The sequence below is a fragment of the Meriones unguiculatus genome, chromosome X, assembly GCF_030254825.1.
Source record: "Meriones unguiculatus strain TT.TT164.6M chromosome X, Bangor_MerUng_6.1, whole genome shotgun sequence".
Classification (NCBI taxonomy): Eukaryota; Metazoa; Chordata; class Mammalia; order Rodentia; family Muridae; genus Meriones; species Meriones unguiculatus.
In genome coordinates, this window is record NC_083369.1 from 38,356,686 (window position 1) to 38,378,545 (window position 21,860).

Sequence of the window (21,860 nt, forward strand, 5' to 3'; positions counted from 1 at the left end):
ATACTCAATGACCAGCTGAGAGCTGGAAAATAGAGTATTTCCCAGGGATGAGACCCCTAATTGGTTATCCAATACCAAGTGGTTAGTCCTGAAATCATACATATACAAATAACACTAAATAGACAGTAAATTGTATTCCTGTACATATACATACATACATGTACACATATATGTGTATGTGTTACATATATGTGTAACAATAACAAAGAAAAGGAAGCCATATCTTAAGAATAAACAATGGTAGGAGAAACATGGGAGGGGTTGGAAGGAGGAAAGAGAAGGGGAGAAAGATGTATTTATATTTTAATTAAAAAATAATTAAGGGGGGGGCAATAGAAGAATTGGCTTAGACCAGAGAACACTATGGAGATATGCATTTGGGAGACAGAGTCTGGTGAATTTCTGTGGGTTTGAGTCCAGCTTGGTCTATAAGGTGAGTTTCAGGCCAGACATTGTGGCCTTGTCTTAAATAAAAATAAAAATAAAGTAAGAAGTATATGTGGGCAAAAAAGCGGGGAAGATTTTGCTTTATTAAATACAAACATTTACTAAGAAACAAATAATTTAGGGAGTATGACAGTGGTTCAGGGACAAAAGGTTAGTCAACAGCAAAATCAGATCTATCAAATAATGTGTGGCTAAAACTGACTGTGAACTTTACTAGACTAATTAATACTTGGTCTAGGAAATTAATAATACATATCTTGGTTGTACTTATGAGGGTGATTCCAAAACTCTTTAAACTGAGAAAGACAGACTAATCTTGGGCTGAGATCCAGACTAATTAAAAAGAAGCCAGCAGAATGCTGACATCCCCCTTTTTTGTTTTCTGATCCACTGAGATATGAACAAACAGGCCCTATCTCCCTAGATGGACTGCATCCCCAACCTGTGAGCTAAAATAAATCTTTCATCCTTTAAGTTTCTATTGTCAGGTATTTGAGCACAGCAATGAGAAAAGTAACTAATCTAGGTAACTTTGATGAATGACAGAAATAACATTAGGTTATCCATGTGGAAAATAATGAATCTAGCGCCTCACTTTATATCACATAAAAATCAATTCCACTTGAACTGAAGAATTAAATACAAAAGGTAAACTTTTATTAAAAAAAATAATCCCCTGCTGTGTGTGACAGAAGCCAAGGGTTTTCCAGGCTTTTCTGTGGTCTTTCTCCCCATCTTTGATGTATCCAAGCGTATTTGGAGGTCTAAGAACACCGGAGATGGTGTATGATACTCAAAACCTTCTAGTATATATTGGGCACTTGACAATGAGTTTTGTGAGTTCTTCCCCTCTTGACTTCTTCCCTGTCTCTTCAAGAGAGAACTTCTTATTTGAAGAGTGCATATAGACACATTAATGTTTTATACCATGCTATATTGGCAGGAATACCACTTTTATTGTGCTCTGTAATTTATCACCTAATTCTTATTTTCTGTTTATTTACTGAGTGGCTACATTGCTTGTCCTCCTACTTTACCATTCCTGTAAATGGTATTATTTTTCTGTATCTCTTTGGTATTTCAATAGCTGCTATCCCTGGCTTCAGTACTTCCTGGGAGAAGGCAGCGTGGCACCTTTTGCCATGTGCTGGCCTCTCTCATTCTGTGGGCCCAGAGCATTGTAGTCTGAAGCATAGTTTGTTTTCAAAGATCCTGAATTGAGGTGGTATGAAATGTGATTCATCAATAGTTCTAATAATTTTCTTTAACTGTGGTCTTCTAGAATCAGGAAAGCACTCTGTGCAAAGATGTAATTTGGACTTTGTCCTTTGAGATCTTACTCTGTCTGGGAGAGCGATGGTTTGGAGCAGGCATTCTTCACTTTATCTTTGATCTAAAAGCCAAGTTTGCCTCTAACACTGTCCCAAGAACTGGTGCTCCTGGTATATTGCTGTGAGTGGCTAGTTGGGTGGTGGTGGTGGGCATCTTTCTAAAGGTGAGCAGCCTCCACAGGAGAGCCTCAGGTGAAGAATGGGAAATGTGTTTCCAGATGTAAATACGGTGCCAATGTAAACCTGTGTTGAGACTGTGGAGAATGGGGGCTGCAGTTAGTATATGTGTTTTTAGATTTAGAGTCTTTGCTGTGTGTAAATTTATGTGTCTGTCCATTAACAAATAAATTAGTTCATTATTAAAGAAAAAAAGAAAAGAAAAAATAATAAATATGTATATGATCATGGGCCAAGGGACTCTTGAAAACTGCTGGCTACAATAGAGAAAAGATCGATTTAATCAACTCCTTTAAGAAAAGAATTTCTGGGGCCGAGGGTAGAGTACTTGTCTAGCACTGGTGAGGTTACAGTGCTCAGGCTTCACTTCCTAGCATCATATGAAAAAAAAAATAAACTCATAAAAAGATACAATAAAGCAAAAAGCCACAAACGGAGAGTATGATTGCCAATTTTATGTCAAATTAGCCCAGACTAGAATCATTTGAGAGATGGAAACCTCAATTGAGAAAATGCTTTCATAAGGTCAGGCTTCTGTAAGATCAAGAAAATGTAGGGCATTTTCTTAATTAGTGGTTGATTGGGGAGGGCCCAGCCCATTATGGGCAGTGCCACCCCTAAACTGGTGGTCCTGGATTATATAAGAAAGGCAGCTAAGAAAGCCATGGAGACACAAACCAGTAAGCAGCACTTCATGGCCTCTGCATCAGCTCCTGTCTCCAGGTCCCTGGACTGTTTGAAATCCAGTCCTGGCTTCCTTCAGTGATGGATTACAATGTGGAAGTGTAAGCCCAATAAATCCTTTCCTCTTCAGCTTGCTTTTGGTCATGGTGTTTCATTACAGCAATAGTAACCTTACTAAGACACAGAGAAAAAAAGTTTACACACAAATTATGAGACCCTAAAACAAAAGAATTCCTAAAAGACAATGGAACATTTAAAGATTCAAATGTACAAAAGAGAGTAATAGTCCTTTAGCAAAAAAAAAGGAAGCATCTGACCAGTAACCAGGAAAAGAGGATCAACTACATTGATAAAAACTAGAATGCTAAGTCCATATTCAAATATCATTTTATACAATATTGATAAAAGAGATTGGATTATATCAAGTATATAAGGGTATGTACCAATGGAATCTTTTCCACATTGAAAAGAGCATAAATTGTATCACAGTATAGAATGTGGTTGAACTTTTTCATAAGCTATTAGCCAGCAACTCCATTCCTAGGTATCAGAACAACAGCTGTGTATGGGAAGCAGAGACATGCACAAGACCATTTAAGCAGTGCTGTTCATAAGAGCAAAAAAGCTAGAAAGGACCCAAATGTCCCACAAACAGAAACATCTATTATTTGTTTTATGATCACCTGAAATGTTACACATCCTTGATAATGAATTACAACCACATGCAGCAACAGATGTGACTATAGTGGAAGTTTTGGTTTCTTGGTAAACTCAGTTATATTATGTAAATATGTTTTTGTTTTAACCCCAAGTGTGGGATTTTTGTTTGGGCTTCAGTTTGCCCACAGCTGATAATTCTCTTTCAAGATGTGGCTTTGACATCTGGTGAAAGCCTGCTTCATGCTGCATGAAGAGAGGGTGTGGTCTAGGGCTCTGAGAATATAAAAATGAAAGCCCAGAAAAAGTAAGTGTGGTGTTCTGTGGTGGTGTCTGGCAAGTGGCAGTTTGGGGAGACCAGAGACCAGAGACAGACACTGTGGTCGTTTGGAGCAGACAGACAGAAACACTTTGGGGCACAGTTGCTTGGAGGAGACTGCTAGCCGTAGTTGCTATTGACGAAGATTGGCGTAGAGCCCTAACAGAACCCCCTAACCCTAAACAGCAGGGAGAAGTAAAGGGGTCTGCACAGCCTCTCCCCACTAACCTTCTCTCCCCTATCTAGGGTAACAGGGCCAGAAGGGAGAGGCTTTAAAGAACCCCAAATAAAATAGAGTTTAAAAATGAGCACTACATGTGACTCTCAGGAATATAATATTGATGAAAAATTAGTAACAGAAAACAGTATACAGTATCCTTCTGTAGCTATTTCCTCTGAATTGAAACAGTCTCTGGAAGGGAGAAGGCAGGCATATAAAACTCAAGAAGCAAAAAAGATTTCGAAGTCCCAGCGAACTCATAAGACTCCAAATTAATAAAGGCAGTAAGAAATTAATGGGAAGTGGAGACTCTCAGTAGAAACTTCGTTTAGGATAAGCAAAGAGCTCTGGGGATGTAGCTTTTGTGGGTTATCATCCATACTGGGGTGGACATTTCAGCGATGCAGATGGCTTTCAAACACCCATGCTCCTATAAATAACTCCAATAAACTCACTGGTTCATATGATGGTTAACACTGACTGTCAACTTGACAGGATCTAGAATACTGAAGAGCAGACCTTTGGGAATGTCTGTGAAGGATCATCCATATTAGGATAACTGGGGTAGAAAGACTCAGCCAAAATGTGGTGCTGCCATTCTATACACTGGGGTCCTAGATTGAATAAAAAGAGAGTAAGCTGAGTGCATTCATTCATCAGAGTTTGCTTCTGACTGTGAACACAATGTGAACAACTGCTTCAAGCTCTTGCTGCTATGATCTTCCCACCATGATGGACTGTATCCTCCAACTGTGAGTCAAAACAAACCTGACTATTGAAGATGAGGGGCCAGAAAGATTAAGAACCAGAGGTCAGGGAGGATCAAGCCAAACAATGTCTTCTGGATACCATAGGACTGCTGCACTCATAAACTCACAGCAGCTGGGCTTGACTGCACAAGATCAAGCCAGTCAACATTCTAGCATGAAAGGGGGAAGACTCAAGAGCCCCCACACCTAATGGAGGAGCTACTGACAGTTGATGGCTTCTGGGAGAAAGAGAATCAGTTTTCTCTCAGGGTGTGACAGACATATGGTAGGTTGACCATATTTTAGTGGATGGTCCCATACCCATGTGTAAGTATATGGGCAGCATAAATTAGAATCAGTGAGATATTAAAAATAGAGGAAAGGAAGTTGAATGGAGAAGGGGATGGGGAAAGTTAAGAGGAAGAGGAGTGGGGGTGAGATGATTGAAATACATTGTATGTAGGACAGGTGGGGTTGCACATAACTTTTAATCCAGCATGCAAGAGGTGATTCTGTATGAGTTCCAGGCCAGCTAAAGCTCCGTAATAACATCCTCTTGAAAAAACAAAACAATAACAACAACAAAAATAGGCCTAATAACATGGATTCAGGCATCAAACCCACCTGGTAATCCAGGAACAAACTTTGCCACACTAAGCCTGTTCATAGCACATACTGACCAGTGAAGGGCTGTTACAGAAAAAGATGGAAATAAGGTCCCACTTCTTCAAATGTACAGACACAAAAGCATAACCACAGAGAAATACAGTGGTAAAGGAACCAAGGAAAGTACCAATAACCAACTATAAAGAAGAGGTTTATGACTTCCTGAAAATGGTTCAATATAACTGTTGAAAAGCTCACAAAAAAATAGAGGAAAAAAAATACAATGTTAGCAAGACAACATTAAATGATCAAAAGGAAAAATTAACAAAGATACTGAACTTATTTTTAAAATCAAACAAAAATTCTGAAGGGAAAAATGCAATTATTGAAGTGGAAAATGCAATACAGAGCATCAATAGAATAAAAAAAAAAGAGGAAATCAGAAGTCAAAGAAATATTTGAAAATATTTGAGATATATTACTATTTGAAAATACATAAGAGTAGACTAAAAGAATGAAAATGAAGAAGCTTATGGGATAACATCAAAAGAGCATAAGTACATGACAGAAAAGAGATAGATAAAGGGACAAAGAAAGAAAGAGAAAATGCTTTGACTTTTACAAAAGATATAACTAACCAAGTATGGGATGGTCAAAGAGTCAAAATTCAATCAGATTCAATGTAAGAAGGACTACAGAGTCAAACTGTCAAAAGCCAAGACCAAAGAATTCTAAAAGTGGCAGAGAGATGCAAATAATATACAGAGAGTTGCAATAAGGCTGGCATCAGATTCCGCAACAGAGATCTAGTAGGCCAGCTAAGAGTGAGATGATTCAAACTTATAAACAAAACAAAACAAAACATTCCTAATCAAGAACACTGTCCCTGGCAAAGCTGTACTTTTTACAAATGAAGAGACATAAAACTTTTCCAGACAAAACTGAGGAAGTCAGTCTTCCTTAACTGTCTTTTAAGCAATGCTAAAGGGATTTCTTCAAGCTTATTCTTCTTTACTATGAATATTAAGAGACAAAACGTTAAAAAATAATAGTGCAACAATCTGATAAAAAAACACAATACAACAGTGCATGTTGTAACATCAAAAATTAAGATGCAGTGAGAATGAAATAAAAGGATACTTACTTAATCCAAGCAAAGTTGCTATCAGTTTAAAAATGCCTCGTATAATTAACTTGAATTTAAGCGGATTAAAGTCTCCAATCAAAACGCTAAAAGGAAACTGAGTGGTGGTGGTGCATGCCTTTAATCCTAGCAGGCTGAAGCAGGCAGATCTCCGAGTTCAAGGCCAGCCTGGTCTACAGAGCAAGTTCCAGGACCGTGAGGGCTACACAAAGAAACCTTGTTTCAAAAAAACAAAACAAAACAAAACAAAAAACAAATAAAGCTAAATGGATTAAAAATTATACTCAATTATGTGCTACTTATAAAAGACTCAGTCTTTAAGGACATATACAGACTAAATGTGAAAAGATGGACAAGATATTCTATAAAAGTGGAAACTGAATGAGAACAGGGGTAGTTCTAATTATTTAAATCAAATAGAATTTTAAAACTATTATCAAACAAAAAAACATCAACCCTGAAGCTGGAGACATGGCTCCGGTGTCTTAAGAACTTAATGCTCTAGCTAAGGCCCTGGATGCACTTCCTAGCACTCACAAAGAATTAGGAAAAGTGTCAAAACTGATGAAAATAATTTACACATTTAAGTAGTTCAATGATATATGCATACCAAGAAATACCAGGATAAAACTGACAAGTTAATGACAAAAGCCTGGAAAGCAGTAAAAGAAAATTCCTCAATAAGGCAGTTGTGCCTCTGTACTTCTGTGTTGTCAATGTAAAAGATTCTCCCAGGCAGCTTGTTGATGTCACCTGGCCTGTGGTGTACCCATCCAAAAAGAAGAACTTACTCTATTGTGTATTGGTTGTGTGTGCATGTGTGGTCAAGAGTGGAGAGCTGGGTATACTCACTTAGCGTCTTTCTTACAGCAGACCAAAGTCTGAACCCTTCAGGTGGTGTCATGAGAAGGCTGCTGTACAACTGCGGAAGTAGTGCAGGGCGTTGGCTCCAAACTGTCAGTTACTCCTACCTGTAATTTTCCTGAACAAATAGTAAACAGTCTTACAGATAATTCTATCAGTATTTGGGCCAGTGTTGGAAATGGGATATTTCAGAGGGCAGAAACCAAACTACAAGAATACAAATAAGTTCATGAAAATTAACATCCTGTATATCTTCAAATGGGTTTTCTATGGGGAGATCTTCAGTATAGCTATTGTTGGCTATCCTAGACCAGAAAATACTTGAGTCAGGTGTGGTATTGCCTTTAATCCCAGCACTGAAAAGATTGAGATACCTCAATGATTAAGAGTATTGAGTTTGAGGCCAGCCTGGTCTGCATAGTGAGTTCCAGGACAGCCAGGGCTATATATAGAGACCTTACTGAAAAAAAAAAAAAAAGAAAAAAGAAAGACAGAAAGAAAGAGAGAAAGATAGAAAGAAAGAGAGAAAGAGAGAAAGAAAGAAAGAAAGAAAGAAAGAGAGAAAGAAAGGGAGAAAGAAAGAAAGAAAAGGAGAAAGAAAGAAAGAAAGAGAGAGAAAGAAAGAGAGAAAGAAAGAAAGAAAGAAGGAAGAGGAACCTTGATTGTTTAGTCACTTATTTCAATAAGGAGATATTAAACAAGTTAAGAGATGACTAAATCTACCAGAACATTTTAAAGTCAAAGATAATAATTATTTTTAGATTTCTAAAAGGAAAATTATGAATGGCCTCAAATGAAAAATTATCTCACTGAAATATTCATAATTTTTTAGTATTTCATTATTTATAACTGCAGTTATGAATATTCATTTTATTTTAAAGGTCAAACATTCTACAGCTGTGAATTAAACAGTACAATATAGCTATCCTCTTATGCCTAAACTATTAGACCCTTCATGCTATGAGTACTAAAAATACTCCTTTAAGACTCAGTATTCTTTGTATGTAATGTTGATTAAATCAAACCATGAACTGCTAGAAAATTATTAAGTGTCCTAGGCATATATCCAAAAGATACTCAAATATACAACAAGGACATTTGCTCAACCATGTTCTTAGCAGCTTTATTTGTTATAGCCAGAATCTGGAAACAATCCAGAAGTCCCTCAGCTGAGGAATGGATACGAAATTGTGGTACATTTACACAGTGGAATACTACTCAGCAATTAAAACAAGGAAATCATGAAATTTGCAGGCAAATGGTGGGATCTAGAAAAGATTATCCTGAGTGAGGTATCCCAGAAGCAAAAAGACACACATGGCATATACTCACTTAGACCTGGATATTAGACGTATAATATAGGATAATCATATTAAAATCTGTACACCTAAAGAAGCTAAGCAAGAAGGAGGACCCTGGGTAAGATGATCAATCCTCATTCAGAAAGGCAAATGGGATAGACACCTGAGGGAGAAAACAGGGAACAGAACAGGAGCCTAATACAGAGGGCCTCTGAAAGACTCTATCCAGCAAGGTATTAAAGTAGATGCTGGGACTCATAGCCAAACTTTGGTCAGAGTGCAGGGAATCATATGAAAGAAGGGGAAGATAGAAAGACCTTGAGGAGACAGGAGCTCCACAAGAAGAGCAACAGAACTAAAAAAATCTGGGCATAGAGGTCTTTTCTGAGACTGATACTCCAACCAAGGACCATGCATGGAGATAACCTAGAACCTTTGCACAGTTGTAGCCCGTGGCAGCTCAGTGTCCAAGTGGGTTCCCTAGTAGTGGGAACAGACACTGTTTCTGACATGAACTCAGTGATCTTTGACATGACATGACATGATCTCAGGGCTCTTTGATCACCTCCCCGTGAGGGGGGTGCAGCCTTGCCAGGCCACAAAGGAAGACAATGCAGCCAGTCCTGGTGAGACCTGATAAACTAGGGTCAGATGGAAGGGGAGGAGGACCTCCCCTATCAGTGGACTTTGAGCAGATCATAGGAGGAGATGAGGGAGGGAGGGTGTGATTGGGAGGGGACAAGGGAGGAGGATACAGCTGGGGTACAAAGTGAAATACTGTAACAAACAAAAAGAAAAAGAATTAAAAAACACTGCTCTAGCAGAGGATCATAGTTTAGTTCCTCACACCTGTATTGTGGCTCAGAATTGCCTGCCTGTTACTCCAGCTCCAATGCTTCTGATCCCTTTGGGCTCTTACACAAATGTGGTGCACATACATACACTCTGGCACAAATCCATACCCATAAAACTAAATAAATATTTTAAAAGTTTAATAAACTATTATAAACTTATGAAAGCAAATCTAGATCTCAATTTTGGTATTTGTGCATTGACATACTACTGACAGGAACAGTTTTATTTTACTTACTCTTCTACTGTGTCAGAGCCATTTGCACTGCCTTTGTGTTTGCCTCAGTTTCTTTGAGATTCCCTTTGCCTACCAGTGTTACACCTTCTTTAAAAGGTAAAATGAATTTCTTGATTTAATAGATTTTGGTTTGCATAGTATATCTTTTTTCTTCTTTAAGGGATTAAAGGCCCCCACCAGTTTCTCCAATAACACAAAATTTTTGTTTTTCCCACATGGCAACTATTTAATAATAAATTAAACTGTAAAACTGTAGGTAATAGTTAAGGAAGTTGTATGTTTCACATATAACTTTAATTTAATCTGCTGTAGTTACATATGTACAGTGAATTAAATGTAAATATAGTGCTGGTCTTGATAATACTTGTTGCTTGGGAGAAAGGTATGAAGTTTTAGTTCAATAATTTTCACAGTTTGCATTTTTCCACTACTAACTGAAACATTTGGCCACTTAAATCTTTTCGTTTCTATTGGCTGAAAGCTGACATTTTAGAAGTTTAAGGGTTTGCTTTGCTTCCCCCAGTAGACTGTACACCACACCACTGTTTACTTTAGCAACAGATGTGTTGGTGGAGAGGCAGTGGGAGTATAGAGCTAAAGTATGAGGAGGAAATTTTTAAATTATTATTGTCTCTGTGTGTACATGTTTGCCTGTGTGTGTGTGCCTGAGCACATGTGCATACACGCACATATGCCATGGTATGCCTGTGGAGGTCAGTGGACAGTTTTCTGGAGTTGGTGTCTCTTTCCACCTTTATGTAGGTTCTAGGAATCAAACAAACTCAGTCATCTGAGGCAATTGTCTTTACCCACTAAGCTATCTTGCTTGCTGGGTCTTAAGGTTTTTTTTTAATTTTTATTTTTTTAAAGGTAATCTCAAATATCTCTCTGTGGACTCTTTTTTTTACAGTGCTCAGGACAGCATCTGGAGCTTATGACTGCCAGGAGGCAAGTACTCACTTTATCACTGAACTGCATCCGTAGTCTTGAAAATATATCATTAATGTTAGAAACCTCATCTTGAAGAAAGCCCCAATGATCAGTGGCTTAATAATGAAAACTTCAAAGTAAACCTGAAAAGTATAGAAATGGATTTGTGTTTGTATCATGTGAAAAGCTTGCTGTCAATTATGTTTTCATTTGGTATGTAGTTCTTTGACTGTTTATTGCCAGTTTAGACTGTTAAATGTGTTGTTTATATTATCTATCTATTCTTTTAATTATAGCAATTACATTTGGTCTTCTTCAAATTTATTTGAAAGTTTTCTCATAAGTACGTAGTATACATTAAGCATATTCAGAAGTAATCGATCAAGGAGAGAGGGGAGGTGAGGGACTGGAAAGAGTGGAGGCAGGGGAACTGTGGTCAGGATGTATTATTATATGAGAAGGAAAAAAAAAGCATGTCAGGTGCCTGTGGCACACACCTGTAATCCCAGCATTCAGGGAGGCAGAGACAGGTGGCTCTCAGTGAGTTTGAGGTCAGCCTGGTCTACAATGTGAGTCCATGACAGCCAAGGCTCTACACAGAGAAATGCTATGTCAAACAAACAAACAACAAGCGTCCCTTTTTCATTTTGATTAGTTTAAGAGATTTTAGACCTTGTAATAACTCTTGACTAAGTGTTACATTTTTAACAAAATAAAAATGAAAACGACTCAAAAAGATTAACAATTGCCTCTCCTAGGAAACCATGCGGCAGAAGATGTATGTATGTTGACAACTTCAAAATAGTAAAAGAAAAATACTGTCAACTGAGAATTCTATATCCAGCTTTACTTACATTATGAAGATGAAAAAGAAAATCAGATAAGCAAAACAGAAAGCTTGTTGCTACCAAATTTATAAGAAACACTAATTCATGTTGTAAAGGAATAGATATTAACTTGAAGATTATACAAATTTTATGAAGCAAGGTGTTTTTGTTTGTGATTTTTTAAATTCTGTTTAAAAAATGCATAAAGGAATATTAAAACTATTGACAGTTTTTATGACAATACTATAACAGACATGGGAGAGATCTCACTTACGGTGGGAAAAAAATTCCCTGTTCCCCTCATCCTTTTCTTTGAAAGCACCTTGCTATGTAGTACAAGATCTTCTTAGTCATGCCAACTTCCTGACTCGCTACCACAGCAGTTTTGATACACACCCGAAGTATATCTGTTCAAGTTGCAATTTTAATTTTGAACACCTAGAATAATCACTGAAAATTTAACTAAAACCATAGTTACAAAGGAATAAAAGGTTATAGCATACGGGATATATTTAACTCAAGAGAAATTGGCTGGGTGGTGGTGGCACACACCTTTAATTCCAACTATTGGGAGGCAGACGAAGGTGGATCTCTGTGAACTCAAGGCCAGCCTGGTCTACAAAGTGAGTCCAGGACAGCCACGGCTGTCGCACAGAGAAACCCTGTCTCAAAAAACCCAAAAGTAAAAAGAGAGCGAGAGTGAGCAATTAAGAACAAAAGACATACACAAAACTGTAGCAAGGAATTGAACATTGACCCTTAGATTCAGGGTCGAAACCTTATCAATTGGGCTATCCAGGCTTGTCCAGATGGCTGGCTGTATTGGTTAATTTCCTCCTTGCCACAACAAAATGTCTGACCAAGGTAACTTAAGAAAGGAAGTGTTTGTTTTGGCTCACAATTCAAGGGTATGGTTCATCTTGGTGGGGAAAGGCATGGCAGTGATAAAGGCATGAGGCGGTTGTTTATACCATAGCCATGATTAGGAGGTAGAGAGTAACGAATGCTTGGGCAAACTTCACATTCTCTCACTCAGTCCTGGAACCCAGTGCATGGGTACTACCATATGGGTACTACCCATATGCAGGATGGGCCCTCCCACCTTGATTTACCCATTCTGGATGCTCCCTCACAGGCATGTGCAGAGGCTTGTCTCCTAGCTGATTCTAGATCCTGTCAAGCTGACAACTGAGATGAACCATCACACAATTCTTCACGAATCTTTTGCAAAAATAAAGGAAGAGGAAACAACTGCCAAGTCACTCTAAAGTCTGAAGAAAGGTTCTGAAACTTAAACCAGATAAACACCATAATTAGAACAATGTACATATATCCTGAAAACAAACGTAAAAAAAAATAACAAAATCCAGCAGCATATTAAAAAAAACCTTTAAAAATGTTAAAAGTTACATTTAGTGTTTTTGCTTGTGTGCATTGCATATCACACCTGTGGAGGTCAGACGAAAACTTGGTGGGGTGGTGCTTCACTGCTTTCATCATGTGATGCTACCATCCGGGGTCAAAGGTAAAGACATTCACTGAGTGAGAGGCACAGCAAGAAAGTCAATTTGTCAAGCAAATGGAAGTTGAAAATAAGCTGGTGTAGCGATTCTAACTTTGATAAAGTCAAATCAAAATTAGCCAGAACAGATAAAGAAGGCCACTGCATATTAATAAAGGGAGCAATCCAACAAGAGGATTGTCTTATTTACTGTTCTACTGCTGTGAACAGGCACCATGACCATGGCAACTCTTATAAAAAGAAAATACATAATTGGTGGTTGGCTTACAAGTTCAGAGTTTTAGTGCAGTGTCCTCATTGTGGGAGCAGTAGCTGAGAGCTTTACATCTTGATTCACAGGCAGGAGGCAAAGACATAGACTGGGCCTGGTGTGGCTTTTGAAACCTCAGAGCTCCCAACGAGGACACATAGCCTAATCCTTCCCATTTACTTCTACTAAATGGGATCAAGCATTTAAACATATGAGCCTATGGAGGCCATTCTCATTCAAATCACTACACAGAGATAGAAATGGTAAATATATATGAACATGTAATGTTGGGGATTTTTCTCAGTTTCCTAAAACAAACACTAATGGGTATAGAGGTCAGATAGGCCCTCATAAAATAATAGTGGGTAATATCAATACTCACCTTCATCTTTAGCTAAGTCATCTAAACACACAAACAAACAAACAAACAAATCAACCAAGAATCTTCAGAACTAAATTAACCACAGATCAAAAATGGACCAAGTCTCTTCCATAGATGCATTCTTCTTAGGAACTTTCTTTACTCTGGAACACCTTCTTTCTGGCCACAAAGCAAGGCTGAACAAATATTAAAGAATCACAAGGAAATCATGAATTTTGCAGGCAAATGGTGGGATCTAGAAAAGATCATCCTGAGTAAGGTATCCCAGAAGCAGAAAGACACACATGGTATATACTCACTTATGAATGGGTACTAAACCTATGAGATATGATAAACATACTGAAATCTATACACCTAAAGAAGATAAACAAGAAAGAGGACCAGGGGTAAGATGATCAATCCTCACTCAGAAAGACAAATGGGATCGACATTAGAAGTAGGAAAAAACAGGAAACAGGACAGGAGCCTACCACAAAAGGCCTCTGAAAGACTCTACCTAGCAGTTTATCAAAGCAGATGCTGAGACTCAAAACCAAACCTTTGGCAGAGTGCAGGGAATCATATGAAAGAAGAGTGAGTTAGTATGACCTAGAGAGGACAGGAGCCCCACAAGGACCAAATATATTAGGGCACAGGGGTCTTCTATGAGACTGTTTCTCCAACCAAGGACCATGCATGGAGATAACCTAGAACCCCTGTTCGGATGTAGCCCATGGTAGCTCAGTACCCAAATGGGTACCCTAGTAAGGGAACAGAGACTGTCTCTGACATGAACTCAGTGGCTGGCTCATTGAGCTTCCCCTCCCTGCTAAGGGAGGAACAGCCTTTCTAGGCCACAGATAAGGACATTGCAGCCAGTCCTGAAGAGACCTGATAAGTTAGGGCCAGATGCAAGGGGAGGAGGACCTCCCTTATCAGTGGACTTGGAAAGGGGCAGGGAGGAGATGAGAGAGGGAGGGTGGGATTGGGACGGAAAGAGGGAAGGGGCTACGGCTAGGATACAAGTGAATGACCTCCTATGATTAAAAAAAAAAAAGAAAAGAAAAAAAATCATAATAACTTCTTTAAAAAAACTTTTAAGGAGGGCTGTAGAGATGGCTCAGCAGTTAGAACACACTTGCTGCTCTTGCAGAGGGTCTGGGCTTAGTTTCCAGTACCTACAAGGTAGCTCACGACCACTTTAAACTCCAGTTCCACATCCTTTTCTGCCTCCTTGGGAACTAGGTATGCATCTGGTACATACATACATACATATATGTAAGCATTCACATATGCACATAAAAATAAAAGCAAAAAAAACATTCTTTAAAAACTTTTTAAAGATTTATATTATTTTAGGGGTTGAAAAAATAGTTTAGTAGCTAAGATCAGGTACTGCATGGGCGTGGGGGATGCCTTTGATTCCAGCTCTCAGGAGGCAGAGTCTATGAGCCAAATAGCTGGATTCAGGCCAGCAAGGGATACATAATAAGACCCTGTCTGAACAAACAAACAAAAAACCCAGGTACTGTTCCCACAGAGCACCTGAGTTTGCTCCCAGACACCACATTATGAAGCTCCAACCATATTTAACTCTAGCTCCTGGGGCATTTGATGTCACTGGCTTCTACAGGCACATGCACTCAACCTGCACAAACCCACACAGACACACAGACATATAACTTACCAGAACCCTTGGGATATAGAAAAAAAAAACAGTTCTAGAAGGGAAGTTTATAGCTATGAGTGCTATATAAACCAGAGAGATATCAAATATATTATTTAACAATACATCTCAGAGTCTTAGCAAAACAAGCCAAACTCCAAAGCAACAGATAGAATGAAATGAAAAAGATTAGGGCAGACAGGGCTAGGGTGATGGCTCATTAGTTAAGGGCCTCTGCTACTCTTGCAAAGGACCCTAGTTTGGTTCTCAGAACCAAACCCTAGTTTGGTTCACAACCATCTGCAACTCCTGGGAAATCTGACACTTCTGGGTTCCACAGACATTTGCGCTCGTGTACATGCATGCGCGTGCGCGCGCGCAATCACACACACACACACACACACACACACACACACACACACACACACACAGACTACTTTATTTGGGGGTGGCAGATACTCATTATGTAGCCCTGGCTGGCCTGGAACTCATAGAGTTCCTGCTGCCTCTTGTTAGGGAATATTTTGGAAATATATTCCAGCTAAGCATAGTAGTACAAGCCTATAATCAAAGCATTCTGGGGACAGCAGCAGAAAGATCTGTCCAAGTTAAAGAACATCCTGATCTATATAGCAAGTTCTAGCTCAGCGAGAGATATACAGAGAGACCTTGTCTTAAAAAACAAACAAATGACAGCTAAAATACTCTCAAACCACAATTATATTCCAAAACCCCTGGAAAATCTAGAACAAATAGATAAACTGCTAGACACACATGATGTGCTGAAATGAAATCAAAGGTATATAAGCAACACACACACAAATAAATATTAAAAAAGAAACTGTTAAGCTGATATAGAAATTCATATGGTAAAGTAAAGGTCTTAAATAGCCAAAATAACCTTTTAAAAAGACAAAATTGGAGGAATCAAAATCTCACTTTTCTTTTTTTTCCAGTTGTTCAAGACAGGGTTTCTCTGTGCAGCCTTGGCTGTCCTGAACTCACTTTGTAGACCAGGCTGGCCTCCAACTCACAGAGATCCGCCTGCCTCTGCCTCTCTGAGTGCTGGGATTATAAGTGTGTGCCTGGCTGGACTTTTAATTCTGGTGTCCTCCAGAAGATAATATGTTGGAAACTTAATCCCCAATGATAATAATGTTTGCAAGTGAGGTCATTGTAATCAGAATGCAATGAGGCTTGATAGTGGGGCTCTAAGAGCAGATGTGCGACTTTCTAAGAAGAGAAAGAGACCTCAGTTTTCATCATGCAATGCTGTCTGTTGGTAAGAAGGTGCTAACCCAATATGGTCCCTGAGCTTGGACTTCTTGGCCTCAAGAATTGTGAACAATACATTTCTTTTCTTTGTAAATTACCCAGTTTCAGGCATTCTGCTGTAGCAACACAAAATAGATTAAGGTAGAGTCCTACTTTACACTAAACAGAAAAATTTAAGTCAAATGGTCATCAGAGTAAATATGAAAAGTGAAAGCTATAAAGTTCCTAGAAGAAAAGGCAGAAATCCTTTATGATACTGAATTAGACAATGGTTTCTTGGACAATACCAAAAGCTCAAGTGATAAATGGAAAAATAGATTAATCGAACTTCATTAAAATGTAAAAGTTCTGTGCACCAAAGGACATGATGAAGGTGGGTGGTAAGTGTTGCACACCTGTAATCTAAGCACTCAGGGAGGCAGAGACAGGCAGATCTCTGTGAGTTTGAGGTCAGCCTGGTCTACAGAGCTGTTCCAGGAGAGCCAAGGATACACAGAGAAACCCTGTCTTGAAAAAAAAAAAGACTCAACAAAGAAAACAAAAGGACAATCCACAGAACAGGACAAAGTATTTGTAATTCCTATTTTTGACAAAGGTGTTGTATTTGGATACCAAAGCAAACACAAAAACAAAAACTTCTCACACCTCAAGACTATAAGGATAATAAATAATCTGATTAAAAATGGCTAAGGATTTTAACAGACATTTCTTTAATAATTATACACAAATAGCAAATAAATGCACAAAAGGGTTTTTCAAAGCATTATTAGGAAATGAAAATCAAAACCATAATGATACAATTTTGTATTAAGTAGGATAGCTATAATAAACGGCAAAAATAGAAAAAACAAAACAACAAGAACAACAGAAAAGGGAAAGCTGTGCTGGTGAGGATGTGGAGAAACTGGCACATGCGTACACTATTGGTGAGAATGCAAAATGCTGGAGCCACTTGTGAAAACAGTTTTTCCTCAAAAAAATTAAATACAGATGTCACAAGACATGGTAATTCTACTCAGGAGAAAAGAAAACACAGTCCCACAAACACTTCCGCACAGATATTCAAGAAAATCTGCAGAATATAAAAACAATTGAAATGCTTATCAACTGACCAATGGATAAAGAAAACACAGAACATTTGTACAATAGAATATTATTTTGTAATAAAAAGCAGTAACATATACAACAACACTAGGAACTTGAAAAAAAAACATTACTCTTTTTTTTTTTTGTGTGCAGTGCATATGTGTGCAAGTGCACATGGAGGCCAAAGGTCAATCTTGTGTGTCGTTCCTTAGGTGCTACTCACCTTGTTTCTGAGATAGGGTCTTTCACTGGTTTGGAGCAATGAGTAAGTTAGGCTGTCGAGGGAGGGACTACTAATGAGTATGAAACATATCTAGCAGGAGTCTAGAATAAAAAAGTTCAAAAACTGATCATGGTGATGCTTGCATATCATCATGAACATAATACAACCACTGAATACCCTTCAGAAAGGTAAATTTTATGGTATGTAAGATACATCTGAATAAAGTTTTAACAAAAAAAATGAAAGTAAGCAGGAGTTGTAGCTTAGTGATAAAGTGTGTACTGAACATGTGAGATGGTTCAATTCCCAGCACCAGAAATAAGAGACATCTTTTCTAAGATGGGAAGCAATAATAGAACATTTTTCTGTGTTAATGATAACTGTTTTATATAGAGTAGAAAACCAGTGAAGCGATGTCCTCAAGACAATATGGAGCCTTTTCTGGGTGAAGTGGTACATATCTTTAATTGCAGCACTTGAAAGGCAGAGGGGAAAATCTCTGTGAGTTCCAGAACAGCCAGAGCTGCATAGTGAGACCCTGGCTTAAGAAAAACAACAACAACAACAACAACAACAACAACAAACAGGGAGAGAATATGTATGTGGCTTTAAAAAAATCAAAGTGGAAAGATTAGATTTTAATGATAGTAAAAAAATGATTAATTCATAATAATAGAGAAGGCAAGGTAAATGAATTCACATGTGGTAGATGGTGGGAATCCATGGGCTTCCTTTCCTTCTTTGTGAGAAAGGATCATGCTATAGCCCAGTCTCAAAAAAACAAACAAAACCCAAAATAAACAAAAAGCCAACCAACTAAGCAAACTAAACTTAATATAGTCACAACAAAACTTATGCAAGCCTGAATTCTGTAAAATAACTGGCCAGGATACTTAAAAAATACCAAAGTCAGCTGAGAGTGGAGGTGCATACCTTTAATCACAGCACCCAGGGGGCAGAGGTAGGTGGATCTCTATGTGAGTTTGAGGCCAGCCTGAACTACATAGCGAGTTCCAGGACAACCAGGGGTAGAAAGATCAACCCTGTCTTAAAAAAACAGAAATGCTCAATCCCCATCCTGAAAGGCAAAGAGGATGGACATCAGAAGAAGAAGAAAACAGGAAACAACCTAGGAACCTGCCACAGAGGGCCTCTGAAAAGCTCTGCCCTGCAGACTATCAAAGCAGACGCTGAGACTCTATGGCCAACTGTTGGGCAGAGTGCATGGAATCTTATGTAAGAAGTGGGAAATAGTAAGATCTGGAGTGGACAGGAACTCCACAAGGAGAGCAACAGAACCAGAAATTTGAACACAGGGGTCTTCCCAGAGACTCATACTCCAACCAAGTACCATGCATGGAGATAACCTAGAACCCCTGCACAGAGGCAGTCCATGGCAGTTTAGTGTCCAAGTGGGTTTTATAGTAATGGGAAGAGGGACTGCCTCTGACATAATCTGATTGGCCTGCTCTTTGATCACCTCCCCCTGAGGGGGGAGCAGCCTTACCAGGCCACAGAAGATGACAATGTAGCCACTCCTGATGTGATCTGATAGACTAAGATCAGAAAGGAGAGGAGGACCTCCCCTATCAGTGGACTTGGAGAGGGGTATGCGTGAAGAAGGGGGAGGGAGGGTGGGATCAGGAGGGGAGGAGGGAGGAGCTTTTGGGGGGATACAAAGTGAATAAAGTGTAATTAGTAAAAAATATAATAAAATAATTTAAAAAAACAGAAACAAAAACAAAAAGAAAATTCAAAGTAATTAAAGACAAGAAAGACTAAATGAACTGTTCCAGATAAGGAAACAGTACTAAAGGACAATGTTCTCTAATTTTTTTTACAGTTAAACTATAGTTATATGATTTCTCAAAATTTAGGTAATTTGACTGAGTATATGTCGAAACTCTTCCAAAAATATTTTAAAAATTGAAAGTTTAAAAATTCTGAAAACACAGGTTGGAGAGAAAGCTCAGTGGTTAAGATCACTTGTAACTCTTGCAACCCACCTGTAATTCCAGTTCCTGGGAATACTATGCCCTCTTCTGGCCTCTGTGGGTACTGCATGAACTTGCCTTGCCGGCAAAACAGCCAGGAGGTGGTGGTGCATGTCTTTAATCCCAGCACTCAGAAGGCAGATGCAGATGGATCTCTCAGTTCGAGGCTATCCTGGTCTACAGAATAAGTTCCAGGACAGCCAGGACTACGCATGGAAACTTTATTGTGGAAAAACAAACAAAAATGAAACAGGGCTGAAGAGATGGCTCAGAGGTTGAGGCCACCTGCTGCTCTTTCAGAGGGCTTAGGTTCAATTCCCAGTACCTATATAGCGGCTCACAACCATCCATAATTGTAGATCCAGGGGACCTGATGTTCTCTTCTTACCTCTTTCTGCACCAGGCATGTACATAGTGCATGTACATACATAACAGCAAAACACTCAAACATATAAAAAATGAATAATTTTTTTAAGAAATCTGAAAATGGGACTTAGATATAGTTTAGTGGTGGAGTGCTTGCCTAGTATATGAGAAAACATGGGTTCACTCTCCTACATTGAAAATCATCAGAAAACAAGAACTGGGTTAAAGAAGAAAAGAAATAAAATGCATGAAAAGGGCAATTAAAATCCCACCCCTCACTAAGTAGAGTATAGGGACGTTGCAAGAGTGGGCAAGACTGTTTAGAGGGAAGCTAGAACACCATTCAAGTCGAAGAGTGTTTAGGGGGTGGCATTTCTGACTGGCATGATAATTGGAGAGCATTAGTGATACTTAGTGGGCATCCAGTAGAGATGCTGAACATTCTGCAGTGTGTAAGACAGAGCCACATAACAAAGAATTGTTCCACATCCATACAGCCTGACCTGCCAAACTATTAGTTAGGTTTAAATAAGTCTGTTTATTAATTTATAATTAATCCACTAGATCAACATTTACTTAAGAGAGCCTATCGTGTGCCAAGTAGCGTTTTAAGTACTACATACCCATCATGAAGGGGGGAAAGAAAAGAAAAAAATCCTTTCCCTTTTCTAGAGCTCACAACTGAGCAGAGCGATAGACAATAAATTAAAAACACAGTAGAAGTAAATAACACACAGCCAAACACTGTCTAATGGTGTTTTGGTCAACACTGGTCTGCTTAAATTGTATTGCATGGTGATGTCACAGAGGTCTTGGTTTGAGTAAGCACCCTATATTCTGCACAAGGATCAAATTACCTAATGATACATTTCTCATAATATATTCCCATTGTTAAGCAACACAGGACTGTGCTGGGTAAGAAAGTGGAATGCAATGGGAACAATAAAGTTGGGTTAGTGTTTGGACTGGGATGATTTTTTTAAGCAGGATCATCATGGTAGACTGCAAAAAGAAAATGACAGCTATATAGAAACCTGAAGAAAGTGAGGGCATGGTAACTGTGGGTATTTGGTGAAAAGTATTTTAAAGACAGGGAAAGGCCTAATACAAAACCATCCAGGCATGAGTATGCCTAATGCATTCGTGTAACATTAAGGAGACCACTGAGGTGAAGTGGAGTAGGGGAACAGACTGGTAGGTCAGACTAGAGAGGAAAGTAATCAAGGATATTCACTTTTCTAAAACTCTAACAACCATACATGAGAGACTCTTATATATTCTTTTATTTAGAACTTTATGAAGAATTATTCATTGTTTATAGAAATGGAACTGTAGCTTACCTATGGTTTCTGAGTCACCACTCAATACACCTGTAGCTGTCACATGCACAAGTCACATATATGTACTTATGTGTATGCTTACTTCATTATGTCTTCCAGCAAAGTCATACCAAAGCATTTATGTACTGAAGTGCATACTGTTTTATTATAAATTTTTCTTCAGCCAGGTGTGGTGGCACATGCCTTTAATGCCAGCACTCAGGAGGCAGAGGCAGACTTTTAGGCCAGCCTGGTTTACCAAGTGAGTTCCAGGACAGCCAGCACTGTACTCAAGAGAAACCCTGTCTCGAAAACCAAAAACAAGTAAGTAAAAAAAAATTAATTTTTCTCCCTTCTATTACAACTAAAATGCTATATTAGCTGTGGGAGGATTGTATATGTAGATTCTTTTTATGCTATTTATTTAAAAGTAGTGAAGGAGGCAAAATATA

The 21,860-nt window shown here is 38.6% G+C and overlaps 1 protein-coding gene across 4 annotated transcripts in view; it reads right to left on the reverse strand.

The window, feature by feature from the left end:
* Positions 1 to 21,860, reverse strand: part of Kantr (KANTR integral membrane protein) — a 38,868-nt gene that overhangs the window by 15,359 nt on the left and 1,649 nt on the right. Inside the window, exon 3 of one of the 4 annotated variants that reach the window (XM_060374551.1) lies at positions 7,187 to 7,316. The exons of the other annotated variants lie outside the window; for them this stretch is intronic. The gene's annotated coding sequence lies outside the window, so the exon portion shown is untranslated. The remainder of the gene's footprint in view (positions 1 to 7,186; positions 7,317 to 21,860) is intronic. 4 annotated transcript variants of the gene reach the window in all.